Genomic DNA, 22,754 nt, shown 5'->3' with positions numbered 1-22,754 from the left:
CACTGAAACAGATAAGACCTACTCATTAATTGGTTTCCTGTGCATGGAACCACTAGTGGATTGATTTCAGCACCATCGAGCTGCTCCCCATTCACAGCAAATCATATGGTGAAGGTACCGTGCTCATGCTGAATGCCTCCTGGAGCCGGATGACATTTAGCTGCTCTGTAAGCCTGAGCTAGTGAGCATCTCAATCTCTCACACCACATCTGAGGTCTTGCAAAAACTAAACTCACACAGCAGCCTTTCCTTCAGCCATTGCTAGCCACGTCCCTCGCTCCCTCAAATGTATTTTCACAAAAATAGCAGAATTCCTTAGCTTTGGGACTTCAGCTCTGCCCATTTTCCTTGGAACTGGCTGGGGGGAGGATGGAGAGGTGGCAGCATTAGCTGCAAGCAGAGCAGGATTTTAAAGTCCTTGATAAAATGTGCTCTAACATTTGCACAATTATTCAAATAAAAGAGTTTTAAATAATTAAGAACCAGCATAGTTAAAAACTTCTGGAGAGAGCTGACAAAAGAAGACATGAACATTTCAGAGAAGCTAGGTAAGCATCAGGTACTTGGCTCCAGTGGACCAACACATCCAAAAGGACTGACACAAGGGCTATACTGGTTTGCACAAGGCAAGGATGTAGTCAATGAAGTACTAAGCAATATAATTCATCATAAAATTAGGGTCTGTGGAAGTCCTATGTATGCATTTACTCCAGACCTCCTTGCTTTACAGAGACAGCACAGTTCATACAGTCATCTGGCCCCCACCCAGCCCCGCTCCTTTAACAGGAGTACAATATGCATTCTCCCCTTATGCTATTTACTCAAACCTACAGATGTTGACATAACAAAGAGCTAAAGACAGATAGACAAAAGGGGAATAGTGTTGCAGCACAGACACTAAGGGCTCTATTCTTTAGAAAAGAGCCACTGACTTCCCCACCCAGCTCTGCAATTCATTTCAAAATCATCTGGGCTGTTGAAGCCTGCTTTACTATCCTGCAGGATACAGATGAATGTAAGTGAACATCTTCACTGTTTGTTTCTGTGCTGAACTGAACCCTTGTAAATCCACAGAAAAACAACCCAGTTGTCTAAAATCAAGTGGGTAAATCTCATGGATGCATTGGGTAGTGTGCAACTTTGCCTCCTGTTGATCTATTCCTACCAAGGAGCTGTGCTGAGCAGAGCTCTTTACTAACACTATCTTAAGAGACAGATTTAAAAGGCAGACTTTTCACGGCAAAAATGTAAATTCTTTTGCAAGGACACTGCTATGCTTTTTTGAAGCTCTCCAACCACATGCAAAAGAGCTCAAACAGCAAAATAAAATAGGCATTTTGAAAAACATAGCCAGAAAATCTGGGAAAGGAAAGATAAGAGCAAGGGGTAGCCTGGGGTTCAGCAGGATGGCCTCAGTTGCCTGTTCTGCTGCCATGAGCCCAACACTGCAGCAGCATGCCCTGGTCCTGCTCACATCTTGCCTCATGCTGCCAGATCTCCACAGCAGGGCAGGTGCCTGGGGAATCAAGACTTGAGAATCCAGAGCTGCTTTGTGAGTGGTTCCTTGTGGATTAATGGTGGCCTTACATGCCTTTTTGGAAGTTGGTGGCAGTGGTGCAGCTGCATCCCCAACATGATGTCTGCAGGACCTTTATGGGGTAGGAACCCCCAGAGAAGGCAGATAGTGCTGGATGGCCAAAGAGATGCTATCAATGCTATCAAAAAAACATGCTTCTGTGCTGCAGAGGCATTTGGTCCTGCTCTCCATACAGCCAGGGTGTATTACTGCCTTCACACTCTGCTTGTTTCCTGCTACTTAATGATGCAACTCTGACATGAAGTCTATTTGGTAAAGCCCCAGGTCCTTACCAGGTTCAGAGCAATGACATGCTCCCATGCTCTCCTCAGCCAGCTGGCTATTTGGAAGCCTTACACTGGTATTTTGGGGATAGCTGGTTTGCAAACAAGCTAGAAAAGGGATTGGTTTTTAAACAGTTCCTTTTTAAGCTTCCAATGTGAAGTGAAGTTTAGATCTGTCACAACTGGTGGGAAAAGATATTATTGCATGGAACCATGCCCAGAAAGTCCCAAAGCTGAGCTCCCTCCAGGGCACTCTGCCACGATGCCACCTGCTGTTGGAGGGCAGCGGGTACAGCCAGCTTCCCGACAGGGCTCCTCCAGGCAGAGCTATGGAGACAGGGAGCACGAAGCCCCCGGATCAGCAAACAGTAACTCACTGCACTTGTTGTGCCAGATTGCACCAGACCAAATCACATCCCACCAACACACCTTAATGCCTCAGCTTGCACCTCAAGAAGCATGTATGCAAAAGTTAAATCCTACTGATTTTGCTCTCTGTGCTGCAGGTGGATGAGCTGACTTCCAAAAAGAAAGCAGGAAGAGAAGTACGCGCCTTCCCTCAGGGACTGGGTACATAACAGGGCTGAGTACAAAACAGGCCTGCTTTGAAGGACCTGGCAACAGGGACATTGAGCATCATATTTCCTTAAGAAAAAACATTCCTATGAGGAAGGTGATCACTGAGCTTTGATTTCAGAATTCCCTGCAGCTCACATACATCTTCCAACAAGCCAAAGCAGGGTAGGTTTTGCTCTGTTTCTCAGTCCTGCATCAAGACACAGAGGTCTGACCCCTCACCTCAGAGACACACTGACAGGGAAGCCAGGTTTCCTCAAACCAGCCCAAGCACTATTTTGCCCATCCCTTCTCAGCATTCCACTCGATGGGTGCAGAAGTCAGAGCCAGGCACAGGCTGCTCCCGCAGCTCAGGATAACCCAAAGCAAGGAAGGGATGGGAAAGGTGTCAGTGGGTCAAGAAGGTGCTCAGCATCCCCACACTTGGAGCATGGACAGGTGCACCAGGACAGATGACCAGGCAGGGGACTGGTGACAATAAAACATTTTCCCCAGTACTCACTGGGGAGCATCTGAACCTAAAGGAAAGAAAAAAACATTTACTGCAGATATCCACCAGCATGAAACAAAGCAGTACAGAGATATTTGCCATTACATATACTCTTAGTTAAAATCCTTCTAAAGTGGAAAAGATGCTTGAAATCCTACCTGTAACACAGGAGCTCTGTTAGATCTCGAGGCTGATTAATTCCATCTTTAAGTGCTGTGGCTTCAAGGCAGATCTGGGTGGCTTTATTTCCTTGTGCACATTGCCACCTTGTGGTTTTCCTCCAAATTCCTAGAACAGGCCCCCAAATGCAGAGACACAACCAGAGCACACATGAAGTTGTTTGGAAATGTTTCCATTTGCTTGATCGCCAGCTGTAGAAATAAAGGGCTAGGAAGCACTGCGTATTTATATGGTGCCTTCAGAGGTAGCTCTATCAGCATTTAACGCTATAGAAATATTTTTCCTGGTACCAGTTTGTATCATCTAATGTTCTGTCAGTAAAAGAAATCAAGGAACTAAAGAATTTTGTACATGGCATTATGAAAGAATCAACAGCACTTTCTACATTTCTCCTGATTCTCTGCTAATAACTGTTTAAGTTAAACAGGTATGTTTGCTGCATAATTATTTGTTTGCAGATGAGGTCAACACTGGTTTACAGAGTACAGACAGCCATGCAATTCCTCTGTAAATACACAGTAATTATTGTGATATTACAGAGTAATTAAATATTGAAATGAACATTAAAACCAGGATTCTGTATGGAGCTGTCAGCAACTGTAGCACAGAAAACCAAACAGTAATTCAAATTACAGTGTACTGCAACGGTATGGACTAAAGCAGGCAGTTAAGAGTCTTTTACACTACAAACAAAATTTGAAGCCTTTCTGGCTGTACAAGTGACTGAGCAGAGAACTGATTTTGCAGGCTCTCCACATGAGTTAACCATTTCCCATTTTCTCTGCCCCAGGGAGATGAGGTCCTGCTGGGAGCACAGGAGCAGGCAGAAGCTGCCCCTGCAGCATGGAAGAGCCGAGGCAGAAACAGGAGGCAGAAGCTTGAAGGCTGAACTGGACCAAGGAGCACCCAAGCCAGGTCACCCAGGGCCATAGCAAAAGCTGAAGGACTGCTTTTATAACTGGTAAAAAAATAAAAAAAAAATAAAAAAATAACAGCTGTTACTCCATTCCCTCCCCAGAACTCTGCTTCCCAAGGCAGACCCTTGCACAGATATACAGCTAAAAATATTTTAAAACAAAGTGCATGCTCTTGTTTTTTTTAATGGAAAATCTCACACACACACACACAAAAAAAAAAAAACTAGGAAGATATTCAGCTGGGGCTTCTTAACTCTTGAAGGTCTATTATTCAGTTTTTAAAAATGAAATACTCTAAGTGGTTGAAAGCTTTCCTTTTGAAAAAACAGCAAAAGTGAAAAATTACTTTTTCAGTTAAGCCCAATACTTTTTGGTATCTGAGAAGTTAATGTGTTTATTCATTCTGTGATAAAGTTAATCATTGAACACCATTAAATGCAGTCTCAATAGCACGCAAAAACCTACTCTATGTAGATTTAATCTAGTTCCTCCTTAAAAGTAGCAGAATTTCCAAGTCCCCTCTATAATACCAGAATTTAGCAGAATATACATGTTTTGATATTTTAACTTAGAATAAGTTCAGGATTTTTCTTTCTTTTTTTTTTTTTTTTCTTTTGGCAAGATGCTCCTGTTGATACTACATAAGCAAAGTAGTCTGTCTTTGTCCATTTCCGGGAAGGTTATTTTGTTTTAAAGAGACACATCTAAATGTTGGTACACTGGTGTCCAACAACCAGCTAGCTGCTGTTAGTGAGGCACAAACACAAAGTACTTGGTTGCATGTTGAAGTCAAACTGTCACAGACAACACTTAAACACATGCTGAAGTGAGACCTCAGGATAGTGTACACATCAGATATAAGAACAGCACCTGACCAAACTCAAAAAAAATCATTTTTTTTTCCCAACTTCCTCATACAGTATTTATATATATATACATATATATATATATTTGATGTTGCAGTGAGGACCCACAGTAAGCAAATGGCTCAATGTTGAGGAGCAGCCTGAATACTAGGGCTCCTGCCAAGCTCTGCAAGTATGCACAAATGTAACAGGCACGTTTCAATTTGTCCTGTACCTGGGCAACATCAGGCTACAGGAAGTGAGCTCTGATTTCATGGAACCCCTTGCTGCTGATGGATGAAGCCTGAACACTCCCAATTCATTCCTAGAGATTTTCTGGCACCCAGTTCCCAGATTTCAAGAAATTGCTGCACTCAGCGCAATGCCCTGATACCATGTGATGGAGCCATTTTAAGGGCTTGAAACTAGAGGTAGAGTGAGAATTTTTATGTACTTAAGTAGCAGTTTTTGCTTGGCTTAATTTATTTTACAAGTAACCTAAGAACTCTGTGCTGGATGTTTACCTCTATTAACTTCAACACAGCCTACATCTGTCCTGTGGTCTGTCATTGGGAATCTGGTTCCTCCAGGGCAATTAAGATACCTCAGTTGACTTGTCGTCATCAGATCCTACAACAGCCCTAAGAACTACCAGTGAGCTTTTTGCACAGTCAGAAGCCAGGGGGCACAGCATCTCAGAGCCATGAGCTGAGTAAACCCACAGCAGCAGGAGATTAATTAACACACACAAAGCCATCCTGTGTGAGTTTCCACACCCTCATTAATACGACCAGTGCTCTGAAATGCACCCAGCCTAGAGGTGCTAATTCATTCTGTTCCTCAGCCACAAATTTATCATCCAGAGGCCCTTAGATCACCTTTCTGCCATGGCAATACTTACTGGCATTGTAACACCAACCTTTAGACAGCTTAATCCTGGGATTAAATGCAATAGTCCCCCCAAAAAATCAGAGGGGCTCCACATGCAGACTGCTGCATCTGCTTGCCATTCCATCTTTGCAGCTCATCCTAGAACATAAGCAGCAAAGATGTAACCATTTGGCTGAAATAATATTCCTGGTTCATGATGCAAGTGAAAGTCATGAACAGATGGCAATTCCTGTGTTGTATTTATGCAAAGATCCTCTTAAGTAGAGAGGTATGTTTAAGAATCATCTATCTTTTTGGGCAAACTTCTCCACAATAGCTTGAAAGCTTATGAAAGAGCAAGCCTCAATGGGAAAAAGGGAAATCCACTAATGGGATGAAGAGCAAGCAGGAAGAGAGGGTTTGTGCTGGAGTCTGGTAACGCAGGAACTACATTTAAGAAATAACATATGCAGAACTCTATCCTCAAGGGATTGCACTGCACCTTGGGACAGACAAGCTTCCACAAGGATATGAGATAAATATGAGATAAAACTTATTTTTACTCCCAGATTGGATTGCAAAGCATGAGTCACCCAGCTCAGTGGGACCTACACCTTCAACATCCCTTTGTAAGGAGAGCTATGCTTTGCAATACTGTGTTAAGGGATCTCTGCCCTGTCATGCCTACCAAAAGGACTATCTGCCCCTAAAACAGCAGTCCACTTAATTTAGTCAGCAACTTTAACTGTTAAAGCATTTCTGTTATGTCTTGGTTTCTTACGATGACACGACATTCACATTAGTCCAAGAAGATGCACAGAAAACCTAACATGGCTGGCAGTTTGCATTACTTGTGGCAAAAACATTTTCTGTAACTACTCACTCATGTAGTACTTTTCCAGCCATAGACTTTAACATTTTATGAAGACAAATGTAATCAAGCCAAAGGTTAATGATTTAGGACTGGAACCAAAATACAGTCATTCCCATTTCTTTGCTCAGTTTCCTCCAGCAGGCCCTTTGCACAGGCTTGAGCCTGTGTCCACCTGGCCCAGAGCAAAACTCTGCCTCCATGTCCAGGGAAGTTGGACCAGGTCCCACATGCTCAATGTAAGGGGACAGATTAATTGAAGTTGTGACTTACACCACCTGAGAACCCAGCAATTAGCTGTTCTTTACAAGTTTTCCCTTTCCAACCATATGCTGCTATTACCAAAAGACATGCAACCAACCATTTGAACCATGAAAAAAAAAAAAAAAAAATAATAAAAAATCCCTGCATATTTATAGGAGGAAAAAACCCTCCTGGTGACCAACAGGAATAAACAGATATGTTTTGACCATGGACAGATTATTTCTAACATGCATACCAAGACTTTATGGACCCTCAATTCCCTTACTTGGGGTACGTACAAAGAATACAGTGTGGAGCTTCACAGTTTTAGAAGCATAATGGTATTACCTTGAATGCATACATTTGTTAAGGTAGCAATGATAATCACAGCTACTGATATCCTTTCCTTGCTCTGCCCTCTCACTTAGCAACCAGTCTGAGTGCTGCCAGCATTATTCTCAGCTTGCCAAGGAAACTATTTCTGCTCCTTGAATTTCATTTCCTAGCAGAGTTTAATTTACACTTGGTTGTTTTATGGTTGTCATGAAAACCTAGATCCTCCTTCCTCTACCCATTAATTACCAGGTATGCTGAAATCCCTTCCTCCCACGCAGCAGATACCAGCACCAGCTGCTGAGGGGCTGGGGCACTGCCTCCAGCCCTGTGATTGTGCTCACATTCTGCAAGGACTACTTACCAGCATACACAAAAAATTCTCCTGCCAGATTTTGTTCCCAGGCATCTTGAAAGACACTTCCCAGCAGAAGGATTTTTGGCTTGGTGCCTTTTTTTTGTTTGCTTTCTTTTACCTTTGCACTTAAGATCAACACCCAGGAAGTCAAAATGCCCTGCAAGAGGGAGCAGGTTCACCACTTCCGCCAAGGTAGCCATCTCCTTAAACAAGAATTACACAGACTCACTAAGTCAGGGCTCCTAGTATCCTTTTTCAGCGTTACTAGCTGAGAGCATGCCTGCAGGTGCACCCCAGCACCCAGAATTAGGAAATAACTTTCTCATACTGCTAAACTTTGCCAGAGATTGGCAAAGATTGGTTAGGTAATCCTAGAAACAAGTGCATCAGGGCAAAGGACTCTGGGGAACTCAGGCAATCTCATTGCCCATCTGAGGATGCCTTTCACCAGGGCACTCTGCTTCATTTGGATCCCCACAAGAAAAGGGCAAACTCCAAGACAGGTAATTGTTTTATCAATACCCCAGAAAGACCTCACGGTGCGTTGCTTCCAGACCAAGACAAGGACATGCCAGTAGCACCACTGCTGATGCCAAGTGGGTGCCGAAGGGATCTATCTGTACCTTTCCAGCTGCAAGACGAGAAGGAAAACACCCTCATAACATGCGCTCAGACCCATTGGCACAAGCTACAGGCTAGCCTTTGACTCGCAGAAAACCAGCTCCACAATCAGTAAGACTGTAAAGTAGGTATGTTTATTCAGCACTGGGCGGCAGTGAGGGTAGTCCCACCGAATTTGTGCACACCCTAATGCGGCAACTTGCTTTGGTTATATGCAGTAAAGAGTTACATACGCATGAAGTTTCCCAGTATGCCTATACATATGCATAACCTATCCCCACTTGGTATTAAAATTAGCTCCAATAAGTCATTTCCATAAACTCCTCCCATCTGCACTTGCGCAGTGCCTTCTGGTGGTGGGCACTGAGGGTCATGAGGATGAAGTAAGATGTCTTCATCAGGGTTGAACTTTTCACCTTGTCTCCTTGTGCATGCTCTCTGAGCCCTTGGTCACAATCTGGGCCATAAGGTTGGTTTGGTCCAGTTCTCAGGGTCTGAGGGGCTCCTGTTATCTCAAGGCTTTGCATGTTTGACATTCTTTATCTTGTCCTTTTATGAACAGTCCTCCTTATCTCTGAGCCCTTGGTCACAATCCAAACCATAAGGTTGGTTTGATCTGGTTCTTGGGGTCCCAGGGGCTCCTGTTATCTGGAGGCCTAAGCACAGCACAGGCACAGTACATCGCAAATGTAGCACGTATTAAGCAATGAGTGTTGCCAACACGTTCATTCTTAATCAATTGCTCTCTACTTTCTAACCCCATATTTCACCTTCACCCAGAGCTCTGCAGATGGGAACAGCTCACACTGGGGGACACAAATGCATGCATTCAGGAGCCACTTTTAAGCACTAACACAGCTCTTCCTCAGAAGGGCTCCTAAGAAGCTTTGACCACCTCCTCCAGCTAGCCTGGACTTCTCTACTGTTCTGGGGTGCTTCAGGACCCTTCAGAGCATGTCTCTCTCCCAGTCTCCCCTGCCAGCACACACCACAAGGGATGGTTTGCTCATGTGAAGCCTAGGGTGCAAGCACAGTCCCCACATCCCATCGAGGTTTGCAGATGACACCAAGTTAGGTGCATGTGTCGATCTGCTCGAGGGTAGGAAGGCTCTGCAGGAGGATCTAGATAGGCTGGACCGATGGGCCGAGGCCAACGGTATGAAGTTCAACAAGGCCAAGTGCCGGGTCCTGCACCTGGGGCACAACAACCCCAAACAGAGCTACAGGCTGGGAGATGTGTGGTTAGAAAGCTGCTGGCAGAGAAGGACCTGGGAGTAGTGGTTGACAGTTGGCTGAATATGAGCCAGCAGTGTGCTCAGGTGGCCAAGAAGGCCAGCAGCATCCTGGCTTGCATAAGAAACAGCGTGGCCAGCAGGTCCAGGGAAGTGATTGTCCCCCTGTACTTGGCTCTGGTGAGGCCGCACCTCGAGTACTGCGTTCAGTTTTGGGCCCCTCGCTACAAGAAGGACATGGAGGTGCTTGAGCGAGTCCAGAGAAGGGCTACGAAGCTGGTGCAGGGTCTGGAGAACAAGGCTTACGAGGAGCGGCTGAGGGAGCTGGGACTGTTTAGCCTGGAGAAGAGGAGGCTCAGGGGTGACCTTATTGCACTCTACAGGTGCCTGAAAGGAGGCTGTAGTGAGGTGGGGGTTGGTCTATTCTCCCACGTGCCTGGTGACAGGACGAGGGGGAACGGGCTAAAGTTGGCCAGGGGAGGTTTAGGTTGGATATTAGGAAGAACTTCTTTACTGAACGGGTTGTTAGTCACTGGAATAGGCTGCCCAGGGAAGTGGTTGTGTCACCATCCCTGGAGGTCTTTAAAAGACGTTTAGATGTAGAGCTTAGGGATATGGTTTAGTGGAGGACTTGTTAGCATTAGGTCAGAGATTAGACTCAGTGATCTTGGAGGTCTCTTCCAACCTAGACTATTCTGTGAGGTTTGTGACTTTGCCAGGCCAGGGGCTGTCTGCAGGAGTAGAGGGCAACCACAGCATCCACCCCTGGGCCCAGCCCCCAGTTCCCAAACAGAGCTATAGCCCACCCTTATCCCTACCTGAGGCTGTTGATGAGGTTTGGGGTGTAAGCAGCAGGTACAGCTGCAGGACAAGGATCAAGATGCAACCTTCAGCGCAGGTCTCAGCTTCATTCAGAAGGAAGAGTGAGGACATCAGAAGAGCTGCCACAGCACAGCCCAAACCAGTAGCTAGAGGCCTGGGCCTAAATGGAGCCACCAGGCCCACGGGGGCCCCAGCTGGCACTCATCAAAGCAACTGAGGCTCATCATTGCTGCTCACTCTATGCTTTAAAAGACTCTGCCTCCTCCCCTGCTTAGCATAAAGAGCAGGTGAATCTGGTAGAGTGAAATAAGGCCTTCTCCCCAGCAAGCAGTTTTTCCTATATTAGGCATAGCTAGGAAGTGTATGCTAATAATTTGTCAAGTACTAGACTAATATTATTGGTAAGAATTGTGCTTTTTCTCTAGAAAATTGTTTAAAGCTGATGTAGTGTCTAAATCTACAGCTATTACACAGCATCACATTATCTTAAAGGGGTTTGGTATAGTATAGATAAAACATATATCTTATTTCAGAAATGTCAACACCATTTTATATGTATGTGTACTTTCCTGTCCATTTCCTATGCAGTCTTTGAACTTCATAAGCTTTGCTCCCTTTTTCTCCCTCTTTTCTTTTTAAATTGGCTAATGAGCATACTATCTTTGAAAATTTCAGGTGTATTTCTATGTGTGGGAAAAGTATTCAGAGATGTCCCTGAATGACTCCATTACATATGTTATCAGCTGTGCTACGCTACCAGAAACAAAATCTCCACAGCTGGGGGGAACAATAAAAGTTAATTCTGGGCTCTGGAGCAGAGATGAAACGTTTCCTCTTCTCCCTGTGCTCACACTGCAATTCATGCCCTTGCTCTGCACATACTGCCTCAGCGAGGGCAGGGGTTAGCACTGTCCTTGCTCACTTTGATCCCTTGATGGTTTAGCTGTGTTTGATTTTGGGAGAGGCACTTACCCAGGAGCCTGGAATATTCTTCTCTTTCCTTTCTTTCCATCATTGTGGCTTTCTTCAGACCCTGGGAGAGAGGAAAATGCCTAGACAAGTATGGGAATTTCCAGTTAACCACATGAACAAACTTCTTTACAGGGGCCAAATACTGGCATTGGTTGTGCAGAGAGGCTGTGGAACCTTCAGCCTCGGAGACACCCAAAATGCAGCCAGGCATGGTCCTGGGCAACCTTCTCCATGCGTGGGCTGCAGCAGGGCTTGGAGGGGGCATCTCCAGGGCTGCCTGCCAATGCCAACCTCTGTGTGCTTCTATTCAGTGTTAGTTTAGAGGGAAATGTGTTCAATTAACATGGAACTTACCCGTGTTTTGCCACTTGTGGCTAGAAAGCCTCTGATCAGGTTTCAGATGTGTTTCAGACCCACTGCTAATTGCCCTCCAACGTTCAGTGCTGTTCTCCCAGGAGAAAATGCTCTCCTATGATGGAAAGTGGAGAGTAGGGGCTGGGACAAGGCACCCTGTGATGTTTCCCTGGCAAAGGGGGATGAAGGAAAATAAAGGATGAAGGCTCACACAAGCATCTGCTATGCTGGGTGAAGGTTTTGTCTCAGAGCTCACCTTGGCTTTGGTTGGTTCCTACCTGAACTTGCAACTGTACAAAAATAAAGTGATTTTTCCCTGAAATTATTACTTTTCTGTCTATCCCCTGGCAGGAATGCCTGGTCTGGGAGCTGGAGCATATCCCACTTTGTCTGCAGCTGTTGGAAGCCACAATGCACTGCTGCAGAGCAGGGAGACTCCTCCAGCAGCACCAAGCTTCTGTAGGCAATTTTGCAACGTACACCACAATCATTGGTATGCCATGCATACCCCCACTGAGCCCAAAATGCAGACGAGGCAGCCCGCAGCAGCAGGGGCTGTTTGACTCCGCTGTGGGGGCCAAGTGGTGGCTGCAGCCCATACGTATGCATCCTCCACTTGCTGCTTTCATTGATCCAAACTGAATCAAACAGCAGTGATCTCGATAGGGATGCAAGTCTGCAGCTGTAATTTACAAGTTCATTAACAGTGTCCCTGCAAATATATATATATATAAATATATATATATATTAATTGGAGCCCTAATTAGCAATGAATTCTCATTATTTTTCCTTGAAATCCCAAAGCAGCTTTGGCACATTCTCTTTGTTCTTTTGAAAACTGGGAAGCGGAGAAGCCTACGAGAGATAAAGAAGCAGCAGATTATAAACTGGGGGGTGGGGGGCATTCCCCTCAAGCTATTCCTTCAGTTCAATACCTTTTGCAGCAATTTTGCTTAATATTTATGACGTGACAAAGTAAGTATTTCCATAAAGAAACATTAATTTCATCACGGTTGAATGCCACTATCTGTCTGTCCTAGAGTGATGTGCCACTTGATAACTGCACACCTGGGAACGAGCCTAGGTTCCCTTTCTCATTTGGGCAAAGACTCCATTGCTTCAAGAGGAATTTCACAAGGGCACAAATCCAAACAGTGGCCATGAGAAAAGCTCAGAGTCAGCCCAAGAAGTAGGAAGTAGCCCCCAAATGGTGGCTCTGCATGAGACAACGTTAATCAGAGGGAGAGGCTTGCCAAGCCCTTCGTTAGCACCAATATACCGGGCCTGGTGGGAGCATCTGGCACCTGGAACTCCTCTGGGCCCCTGGATGCTGCTGGGCATCGCAGCAGGACTGGGGGCTACAGCAGGCAGCACCCACCCCATCTACTGTAGTGCTCTGGGAGCAGCAATGGTCTGGTGGCACTGTGCTGGAGGGGTGCAGCTATTCAACTGCACCAGCACCCAAAACAGAAGTGCTGTAGGAAACACTTTGGGCTCTTGGTAGATTTTGAGGATTTTTTTTTCCCAGAGGGAAGTATAGTCATCACACATTGTTTCCACAATCCTTCTACAATTTTGATAATAATGGACCTCCTGTGACATTAAGTACATTTTAATTACAACATTGTCTGTAATGCATATATCTAATTGCAAATAATTATTTTATCATATTTTGTCTGTATGCCTGTTATATGCATCAGATATTATCTTCTAACTCCATGGTACAGGTTAATTAAAATTTCTCTTTTAATACTGTTTCAAAGCTAACCACATAATTTCATCTGAACACCAGCTGTGTTAGTAAAAAATATTTTTTATTATTTTTTGTCATGCTTGTCTATTGGGAAAAACCTGAACCATTTCTGAAGGCTATAATTACTGCACTGCTCTCTGCAGTGATTTGTTTGCAAAAAAAAATAAAAGAAGGAACAATCTCGGTAACACTAGTGGCCAGCAGTTGCTTTGTGTTTTTCTGTTTTATCTTGATTTCATTTCTTAATTTTGCTCTCTTTCTTTTGTACTAAAGAACTCAAGGCCTCACTTACAGAAAGAAAATTTAACATATAGCCATTATTTAAAGTCTGTTTCAATGCTATAAACTGTGCTCAGGTTTGAGGCAATCTGTGTGGTCACTCAATGTTAACAAAGCTCAGCTTACGGTCATCCTAGGCAACTGTTTCCTTCCTCATTTATTGTTTCTTGGAGTGGCAAGGTGAGCGAAAACAACAGTATGAACACACTGTTTAGTCAAAGAAAGGGAGCTTAGGGTATACACAGTAAGACAGAACCCAAAACAAAGCAAGCTGAGCAGAGAACAATAGAAAAAAGAAGAATCTCATTTCAGCTGGTAGAATACTTCATCTGCAACTTGCACTGTCGAAATGAGCCCTATGACTTGTCTCGTGTGCATTTTTCCTTAGGACCAGAATTATTTCTCCAAGCCTCACTGTCTGCACCTCTCTGATACTTAAAACCATGTTGATGACATATTCTGGGAGATGGGGAAGTGTTGCTTCAGCCCTGCACTGTGGCACTTGGAGAAGGGAAGCAAGGCAGCTCTTTTCCTGCTTTTATTGCGTAAAGCATCTCTGCTTTCTTATTCTGGTTTCAAGTTAAGCAGCAACACCTCAGCACAAAAAGGGCTTCCACAGCCTGCCCCAAACTTCTTCACACAGTTCAGTTGTTTGCAAGCACAGCCTGCATTCTCCTTAGTGGGGAAATATTTTTACAGTTTTCTCATTCTCTGGGCTATTTCCTTTTGGAAGGTATCAAGGGACATGCAATTCATGTTCCTTCTATTTTAGATTTTTTTGCACCCATAAATTCTTGTTTATCCCTCTGTACACAGGGCAGAAGGGAATCTGATGGCTTTTTCTGACAGTTGTTTTGTCCTGCCCCTTGCTTTTACTGTATGAAAGCCATTTTGATGCCTTGTGCTGCAGTGGTTAGGAGCTTTCCAAAAGAATTCTTGTTAGAATTGATTAAATTCAGGAGTTTTGAATAGAAAAACCCTTGTTAATACCCCCCTTCAGTTCCATCTCTCTTTTTTATTATTTTTTATTTTTTCCTACTTTTCTCTTCTTCCATAAAAGCCAGCTCTTCCTGAGCAGGAGCAGGGGGCAATTTGTGCCCAGCTCTACTTGTGTGCCTGTTTCCCCAAACTGCTCTGCATCCAGGGGCTGCTTTTGCTTTTACTGATGGATTCCCAGGGCTGAACACCCAGCTGTGTGTGTGCTTCACTCAGCTGCTTCCAGCGTCTGCAGGAAGCTGGGCTCCAACAAGGGCCAGGGCCGGATCCTGTGCCCTGTCCAGGTGGTCCCCTGGCCTCATACTGTCATGCCAGCCCCTGAAGGCAGTTTGGGCTTATTTCTGTAGTGCATCCTCCTAGCTAACCCACAGTAACTCCATTTTTTGCAGACCCTTGTTTTCAGTGAGCCCAGTCCTGCCCAGGTAGAAGGGAGGCACTTTATAAACACCATTTGAAGCATTTGGTCCAAAGGACAGGTAATCAGTAATGGTATCTTGTGCTGCGGAAATCATTATCTCACCCATACGTTATTTAGGAGGCTAGTTTCTCTTACTTTTCCCCTACCCTTTTTTCTGGGATCATTATGAAGTGTTGTATTGATGCAAGTAAGTGGAGAAGTTTCGTAATTTAATCTCTGTCATTAAAATTTCAGACTGAACAGGAAAAGTAGCCGTGCCAGTTCATCAAGTCTGGTGAAGCCCAGGTGGCTGCGCTTCGTGTTTCAGTGCAGGCGGCAGAAAGCAGCAGTTTGTTCACAGCATCAGCCCCTCGACCTACTGCAGGCAGGGAACAGCAAACAGCTTCCAGCGAACCATGACCAACACGGCTTCGCCTGTTGGCAGTGCAGAAATGCCGTTGCCTCCTGCTCCTCCTGTTCCACTGCAGTCTAAAGACCAAAGCAAATGAGCCGTGTCATGGCTTTTCATTGTTTTGACCACAGTTCTGTTCCATACCTCTTGTTGTATGTTAGGGTAAATCCCTGCTCTTTGAACATCAGAATATGATTTGTGTGATCCTTCTGACATGAAATTTAGAAAATACGCTTGCCCTCGAGATCGTGGTTTGCAGGCCCATAGCTCATAGTCCTCAGCGCTTTCATCCGTTAAAATCAAAGCCCCTGGTGAACACAGGTTATCTGGGGTTTGTAAGACTCGCCACCAGCCGTGCTCAGCAGATCGTGTCCATTTGGCAGAGGCCACATCTGTCCAGGCAGAGCACACTTCCCTTGCCCTGCCACCTTCCTGCTCCCAGGCCAGCTGGCACTGCACATTCCTGAGCCCTGTCCAAGGCCAAAGAAGCCATTTTCTGCCTTCCCCACCCACAGGAGCATCTGAATGCTAACAGTGGAAGGGCATCCTGAGGGAGGCAGCTCCCTTGGAAATCTGGAGCCCTTGGGTGGGAGCCTGGCAAAGTTAAAAGCAAGTGTTAGAGCCCTGGGATCAAAAGTACTGGGATCCTGGAAGCCACGCTGCCACCTCTACCCACAGCACCAGACAGAAAGGGGGCCAGAGCTGCACAGCTCAGGGTACACACAGCAGTGACATTACTTTCCAGGTTATCCTTTTCTCTTTTGTCTTGTTTTTGCTACAACCTTCCATACGGATATAACTAACTACAGCCGGCATGAATGTTACCTGCATGTGCACGCAGCTAAAAAGGCTTGGGGAGCTAAACAAGAGAGATTTACCTCAGTGAGTGATGAACCCACTCCCATTGCCTCTGTGCTTATGTCTGAAGTTCAGCTCACTAAGCACATCACATTGTGCTGTGATCATTTAAATGTAATTCTGTGATAAGTGTTTACTGCTTTGTCTCTTTGTTTGCTTCCTTCCTTATGTGACTGCTTTATATAGATTTTACTTCAGATCCTGAAAGCTGAACGAGCAAATCTTTTTTGGGAAATTAATCTACCTTAAGCATCAGCTTTCAGAAATGCATCATCAGACTTTCTGGGAAATTACTGTTGTCACATTGTTAGAAAACACAAGTCATAGGATTTCACAATGGTTCCCCTACACAAGCTGAAATCATTGCTGCAAGTTTATTGTGATTTCTGTTTTCCATTACGCTACATTAAGTCATAAACAAATCATTTGAGAAGTTGTATTTCATGATAGGTAAAAAGTCAGTTGCATATAAACTTGAGTTCCTAAAAGTATGTATTTATTTAGATGTATTTGCTTACCTAAAACTCAGAGGAGAAATTATTTAATGTACTTTCACCTCCATGTTATACCGTCTGCTTGTTCTTAATAAAAGACAAAGGAATTTTAGTTCATGAAGATTAGCCAACATGTAGCAATGCAATTACACGCACCAAAAACATTGCACTCATTAGATTTTGACTGGGACATGACATGCGGAAGGAAATGTTAGATCATCCAAGGCTTATCATTCAGTTTTGTATTGTGATGACTTAGCAAATGCAAAGATGGATCAAAAATAAATGGGAAAAAAATCTTGTTCCAATTGTAAAACATGTTATTAGCTTGTAGTTCCAAGTAATATTCACTCCAAAAATTAGGAGAAGAAACTTCTGAGGAGCAAAGCCTCTTATCACACCCCATATGGAACTGTCTTAATTTCTGGGAGCTTTAAATTTTTTTCATAGTGAAAATTTTCACTGAGTACAGTGAATAGTGTCAATGCTTGCCCCTTTACCAATTGGCTTATTTTTTTAAATCTCAGAAGAACCCCTAGTAATAGAGAGATCAGATCTGACTCATTCAAACAATAAGCATATTAACATTTTAACTGTAACAGGAGCCAGTTTGAATTTGGTACACATGTATTGCACGAGGCTTTTCAACACTGCTGGACACCAAAAGGTGGACTCCAAACCTCCACTGGTTGCTGTTGGCTGGATATCTCAATGTGTCTACTCACCAGAACCAGCCTCCAACCTCCAAATACAAATTTCATGCCCATAGTGAATTTACCTCCTACCATCTACACACAGCATTAGAAGCACATTTTCATCTCTTCAGTTCACTGATGAACAAGGACTGGGTTCATGTGGGAAAGGAATTCGCAGGTGGCTTTGTGCTGTTTCCCACGTCCTTGTATTAGAAATAATGAGGAAACAAGCTAGAGACAAGTGCATGGAGAAGCTAGACCAATTATAAGTTGTTATCAGCGCATGCTGTAGTTAGTTGCCTATATATACTCTGTGAGAACCTGCAATAAAGGAGGACGATTATACTCGCATCGAGGCTGCATCGTTACTCCGGTCCGTTTCCGACATCTGGTAGCAGAGGATGGTTACGTGCCAGATAGTCCAGCTCGACTGAGTTCTCCGAGACTGCGGTAAGCAGCTAGAGGAGGGGGACTGGGAAAATAAACGGCTGAGAGGGTGCTGCTTGGCAGATACGGGTCAGGGTCGCTCCCTACCTCTCAGGGGAAGCACAGCCATCGAAGTGGGGGCTGTGGCATTGTTGCTCGCTGGAATACTCTCTAAGAGAGGTATCAAGACAATGGGAAAGAAACTGATCAAATTGATCAAGTTGGGACAACGATGGGGACATTTTAGAGAGACTGCCTTGCTGTTCCCTGTTACGGAATGGCGGGAGTTCGGGAATACCATGTGGGAAAGGACTATAACGGGGGATTCAAAAGATGAAAAGGAAGTGAAAACTGTCTGTGAGTTGTGACGAACGGTATTAGAGACACTAAAGGCTATGGAGGTGGAGAAGGAGGTTGCCTGCGCCGCGGCCCAGATGTCAACACTAGGAGCGGCAGCCCTTGCAGAACTGTTGCTGACTTTTAACGCGCATTGCGGGCGAGAACTCTGGGGATGCCCCTCTCAATCATGCGGAAGTCCCGCCGGACCCACCATCGGGCGCGGAAAAGACAGAAGTTGGCGGGGCCAGGTCAAAGCAGAGATCTGAGCCGCTTGCGGAAGTAACACCCCAGGACGCCCAGGGGGGATGACCTGCACTGCCCACAGGAGAGGGAGGGGAGGGGTACCGACCTCCGCCCTCGGCTCCGCCGCTGCTGCTGCCCCCCCGCCACCACCCCCCACCCCGGCCCGGCCCCGAGCCTCCCCCTCTGCTTCGCTCCGCTGCGTCCGCCGAACCGAGCGGCTCTGCCGCTGTTGCTACCCCCCACCTCCGGGCCGCCCCCCCCCCCCCCTCAGCCCACCAGTCTGTCTGCTGGCGCTGCCGACGGCAGCTCGGCCAAGGCTTCAAACTTCCTACTCCAGATCCGTGATAACTTCTTATGTTTGTTTCTAAAACAAACAAACAAAAAAAAAAAAAAAAAAACAAAAAAAAAGGAAAAAAGGAGAGGAAAAAAAAGAAAAGGAAAGAAAAGAAATTTTAAAAAGGAGAAAAATAAGGAAAGAAAGAAAGAAAAGGAAAGAAAAAGAAATAAAAAAGAAAAAAAAGGAAAAAAAAAGAAAAAAAAAGAAAAAAAGAAGGAAAAAAGAAGGAAAAAAAGAAAGAAAAAGAAAACGGAAAAAATAGGAAAAAAAGAGAAAAGTAAGAAATAAAGAAAAATAAGGAAAGAAAGAAAAAAAAGAAAAAAGGAAAATAGAAAAAAATAGGAAAAAAAAGAAAAAAGAGAAATAAAATAAAAAGGGGGAGAGAGAAAAAATAAAAGACCAAAAAAAATGAAAAAATAAAAAATAGAAAAAAAAAGGAGAAAAAATGAAGGAAAATAAAATAAAAAAAGAAAAAAAGAAAAGAATATAAAAAAAAGAATAAGGAAAAAAAGAAGGAAAAAAGAAAAAGGGAAAAAAAATAGGAAAAGAAAAAAAGAAAAATATGGAAAGAAAAAAAGGAGAAAAAAAGAAAAAAAAGGAAAAAGGAAAGTAATAGAAAAAAAGGAAAGAAAAAAATAAAAAAAAAAATAAAAAGAAAAAAAAGGAAATAAGATAGGAAAAAAAGAAAAAATAGGAAAAAAATGAAAAAAAAAAGTAATAAAAAAAAAAAGAATAAAATAAAATAAAAAGGGAGAGACACCCAGGAAACACCACAGAACAGGTTGGGAAAGGCATTTTACATAATGAATCACCTAGCATTACCCTATCCTCACAAAGAGGTACCACCCATAGTAAAACATTACAAAAGTATGAATTCCGCACTGTCACGGGTGCCAGAATCAGAGCAGGCCTTAGTGATGGTAAAAAATTTAAATACAGGTCTTTGGGAGGGACCCCAGCCTCTAATAACTTGGGGTCGAGGGTATGCTTGTGTCTCCACAGGTCACGGACCGAGATGGGTACCAGCACAGGGGTAAGGCCATGGTTGGCCTCCTCCTCACAATCGCCACTGTCATCGGTTATTGCCAGCCCTGGGTCTCCAGCCAACCATGCCGCAACATTGGGGTCAGCCTCGCCAACATGACAGGACAAGAAGCAATGTGCCTGTCCCTGGCTAGTGCTAATGACCTGTTTATGACACGTCTGGTGGGGATCCTGGCAGATAACAAAGACTGGACTGTCTACGTGCTGCGAGCACTCCTAGAGCCACAGGAATTAGATATCCTGGGAAGTATAACAGCCACATCATGTGTAAGGTTCAATTACATGGCCAAAAACCAAACCATGAAACAAATTGTCAATGTCACACTTGCTCCTTATCGCAATGCATCACTTTGGTGTAATTATACAAAACTATAATAGCATTGTTCCTTGTGCCAGGAGCAGCTCTGCTCGGCTGTGGGATCGACTGTGGAACGGACACCCCTAGGTGCACCCCGAGCATTTTCCTCAGAGGGGTCTCCACTCTCAGCCGCTCACCACGGGAGTAGACAAGGACCTCCTGAAGCCGCAGACAAATTATCTTAAGTGATATTTTCTTGTGGTATGAATGAAAAGTGAAAGAGGCCTCTTTGTGTGAGTGTGTGATTGTGCTGTGTGAATGAGAAGTAGCATCGCGGCGAAGCACCATCCCTAGTGCTTAGTGGCTTGTTGACTGATGTAGATTCTAGTAGGCACGCTAGTTTACAATCGTAATTTTGCATGTGATTTTCACCCTGTTGCTTATTGTAATGTTTGCAGTGCTTGATAGAAAAATATATAGAAAGCATTTGATTGGTTGTAAATAAAAAGGGGGAATTGAGGGAAAGGAATTCGCAGGTGGCTTTGTGCTGTTTCCCACGTCCTTGTATTAGAGATAATGAGGAAACAAGCTAGAGACAAGTGCACAGAGAAGCTAGACCAATTATAAGTTGTTATCGGCGCATGCTGTAGTTAGTTGCCTATATATACGCTGTGAGAACATGCAATAAAGGAGGACGATTATACTCGCATCGAGGTTGCATCGTTACTCAGGACTGTTTCCCTTTCCGACATGTTCAAATAACATTGATTCTGTGATTAAAGCATACAATTAAAAACAAAAACAAAAACAAAAAAAAAACAAACAAACAAAAAAAAAACACTAATTATGCAAATGTTAAACTGTGCTGAATCACTGAGTTCTTCACATGACCACATTTTCCAGCTTCTAAGAGGGAGAGAAAGAGCATTGTCCTGGAGCACTGTGATTCAAGTCATGAAATCTATATTCCGTGGAGCTTCTCGGCAGAGGAATTCCTGGCAAACTTTAAATCAGCGAATGCACGAAGCTCTGCAGTTAGGTGCTAGGCACCAAAATGCTTACTTAGTTATCACAAATGTTATAAGACGTTAGAGCAACCAAATAATCGCAGTAGTTTTATCTCCAAAAGCAGTTTTGTTGTTGTTGTTTTAACAAAGCAGAAAAAGACAAAAACATGGAAAGATCAGAGATTGCCAGAAGAGACAAACTGAAAGCTCTTGTTGTTCTAAGTCAATTAAAGTAAAAAGAAAAAAAAAAAAAAAAGAGAGAGAGAGAGAAAGAAAAAAAAAGAAAGGAAAAAGCAAGCCAATATTTTAGCTCTGTGCTTTTTTAGCTAACTGCACATATTAATTTGCGGCAGTGGAAGGGAAGAACTGGAATGACCTCACTCTTCTCTGGAAGCTGCAGATACTCAACTTGCAACACATGACAAATAATTTTAGAAAATTTTTGGAGATTTATAGCTTTTCTAGAATGAGACATTGTGTAACAAACTGTGAATGGGAAGAACATGCACCATGAATTACTGTAAACTTATAAACTGTAAACTATTGTTTTGGCTCCAAAACAATATACTCCCAGACAATAACACATTCTCTTTTTCTGATGGCAAGGTCATGCTTTCAAACTTTTTTTTTCTGTCACAAAAATTATTTTGTTTTGTTAAAAGTTTTGTTAGAAAAATGCTGAGCGCCAGCCAGCACAGTCCCCCTTCCCAATGCCCAAGGCAGTGAATTCTTCAAGAGCAGCAGGACGCCACTGGGCCCGCTGGCTGCGGGGTGCCAGCATGCCACTGCCACAACCAGGCCATGCCACAGACACAACGGGGCTGTGCCACGGCCACATCTAGGCTGTCCAGCTGACGTGCAGCCGCTGTGATGCTCCTGTGACATTCTGTTCATTTACAGTGAGTCACGTGTGGGAAACAATTTGTGAACAGTTGGGATGAGTGAGTTTATTTTTTGCTAAACATTGTTATAAGTTACCTCTCAATTAATTTCAGAGAGCATTGCTTCAATCATACAAATAAGTTTATTGAGTAAGCAGCCAGCAAGCAAAACAGTGCTGGGCGGCCAGGGAGTCTCTGCTCTGCCAATGCTGCGCACACCCCCCCCCTCCAGAGTCCCCTTTTATAGCCTGGTGAACACGTCCAGATATGTTCTGCAACTGCGCACACTGTTGGTAGGGGGTCATGTCAGTCTCTCTGGTGATCGTGGAGATGAAGGCCGTAGTCTTCCTCTGCATTGTGGCTCAACTCCTTTTTCCGTCTTTGGTCATGTCGGCCCAGCATGTTGCCAAAACAGTTTAACAATTTATAGAAAAGAAGGGGGGAAGGGGCATAATGTCCAGCCAGGCGCTTCACAGCTTCTTATCTCAGACAAAGACAATGAACAAACATCGATTGTATATTACAGACATAACAGGTAAGATTTCTGCGTCTGAATCACAGTGCTCTTTGTTAGGACGTGACCCTTTCCTTGAATTTACTAAAGCTGGCTTTTCTGCCCAGGATTTTACCGAAGGACTCTGAGGAGTTTCACCTGAGCCCCTCCGGGTCTGATTCTAAGGAAAAACAAAGCGGTTTTGGTGCGCAGCCGTTACGGGGATAGAACCCAGGAGAGCAGGAGCACCCAGACTCC

At 44.1% G+C, this 22,754-nt stretch overlaps 2 long non-coding RNA genes across 3 annotated transcripts; both read right to left on the bottom strand.

Annotated features, from left to right (window-relative positions):
* Positions 1-315: 315 nt before the first annotated feature.
* LOC118165124 lies at positions 316-21,709 on the bottom strand. The gene is made up of 3 exons (XR_004749887.1): positions 21,699-21,709; positions 18,762-18,764; positions 316-431 (listed from the first exon to the last, which is right to left on the bottom strand). It is a non-coding gene; the product is annotated as an uncharacterized LOC118165124 (long non-coding RNA).
* LOC118165123 lies at positions 1,990-10,418 on the bottom strand. Of its 2 annotated transcripts, none has more exons than XR_004749885.1 (3): positions 10,284-10,418; positions 5,770-5,897; positions 1,990-4,064 (listed from the first exon to the last, which is right to left on the bottom strand). It is a non-coding gene; the product is annotated as an uncharacterized LOC118165123 (long non-coding RNA). The 2 variants fall into 2 exon arrangements; XR_004749886.1 differs by having other exon boundaries at positions 5,788-5,897; positions 10,284-10,416.
* Positions 21,710-22,754: the final 1,045 nt, after the last annotated feature.

Source organism: Oxyura jamaicensis, chromosome 3 (genome assembly GCF_011077185.1).
Source record: "Oxyura jamaicensis isolate SHBP4307 breed ruddy duck chromosome 3, BPBGC_Ojam_1.0, whole genome shotgun sequence".
NCBI lineage: Eukaryota > Metazoa > Chordata > Aves > Anseriformes > Anatidae > Oxyura > Oxyura jamaicensis.
The sequence above is the reverse complement of the archived record's forward strand: the minus strand, read 5'-3'. Positions and strand labels throughout refer to the sequence as shown.